This window comes from Limulus polyphemus, unplaced genomic scaffold (genome assembly GCF_000517525.1).
Source record: "Limulus polyphemus unplaced genomic scaffold, Limulus_polyphemus-2.1.2 Scaffold12293, whole genome shotgun sequence".
Classification (NCBI taxonomy): domain Eukaryota; kingdom Metazoa; phylum Arthropoda; class Merostomata; order Xiphosura; family Limulidae; genus Limulus; species Limulus polyphemus.
Genome location: NW_013677903.1, coordinates 1 through 1,484, shown reverse-complemented (window position 1 = coordinate 1,484; position 1,484 = coordinate 1).

Here is a 1,484-nt window from a genome sequence, read left to right as displayed (position 1 = left end):
GGAACTTTTAAAGAACCAAACACTGGAGAGATTATGCCTTTGGAAGAAGCATTCAATAGAGGAATATTAGAATTACCATCTGAAGGGCTAATTGAAACATCAGAAGAAACTCCAGCATATCCCACCGAGACATTTACGAAAACGATTCGGAGGACTATTATAACCCACTCAGAGGAGCCATCACCATCTCCTGATAAAGAATCACCTACAAAGGAAGCTCCAGAAATGGAAATTTTAAGTCCTAAGAAAACTTCATTTGTCACGTCATTTGAATATCAATCAAGAGAAGAAGAACCTGGGTTAACCAGAGGTCGGGAACCTTTGAAACCAGAAGTAGCGACAGAAGAGCCAGATACCCAACACTCTGTTCTTACACTCCAATTAGATAAACCCAAAACGCAGAAGGTACCGGAAAAATCCACTTCTCCAACCAAGCAAGTAATCAGACCCAGTAGAAAATTGGAAGAAGCTGATGATGAAACCAGTAGAGACTACATAACAACAGTAAAAGGAATTGTCAATCCTAAAACAAGAGAGCTGCTAACAATGGCTGAAGCTATAACATTAGGCATCTTGAATATCGAGACTGGCCAATACACTGACCTGAGAAGTGGAAAGAACATGAACCTTCCGGATGCAGTTTCGAAGGGACTGGTTGATGACGACTTTATGAATCGTATCACTGAATCATGTGGTATTGTTGATTTGAAGACAGGAATAGAGTTAACATTGATTGAGGCCATTCAAAAGGGCTTATTTGATCCAGATAAGGGATACTTTCTCGATCCGGAGAATGGAAGACCTATATCTGTTGATGAGGCTGTGAGAATGGGTGTCATCACAGAAAATAAAGTGGTACACTGATTGAAAGAAAAATTTTCAAAATATTCAAGTTGACCATCATAGAAGCTATAAAGAAAGGATTATTAAACCCACATACAGGACAGTTTCTAGACCCAAGGACCAATCAGTGTATGACTTTGAAAGAGGCCTTTGAGAAAGAGTTCCTATTTCACATGCCTGTGTGGAGTGAAGGAGGTTTACCATTGACTGATGCTATAGATAGAGGTATTATAAACAATGAAACAGGACAGATAGTGGACGAGGATTCTGGAGAAAGTTTCACCATTGATGAGGCTATTCTTAGAAGTGTTATAAGAAACAATGTTTATGAAGTGGTTAACACTGAATCTGGTGAAATTCTGTGTGTGCCAGAAGCACTTTCTCAAAATGTCATTAATGCCCAAATGGGACGATTCGTCAGCAAAAAAACTCAAGAAAGGCTTACCTTCCAGCAAGCCTATGAGAAACATTTTCTATTAAGACCACTAACCTTAAAAGGTACACATGAACAGGAATTGTTGGAAAACACTGGAAAAGTGACCAATCCAATAACTAAACAAGAATTGACAATTCTTGAAGCAATTGCTAATGGAATTCTAAACATAGACGTCAAGTCAGTCATTGATCCAAAGACCGAGGAA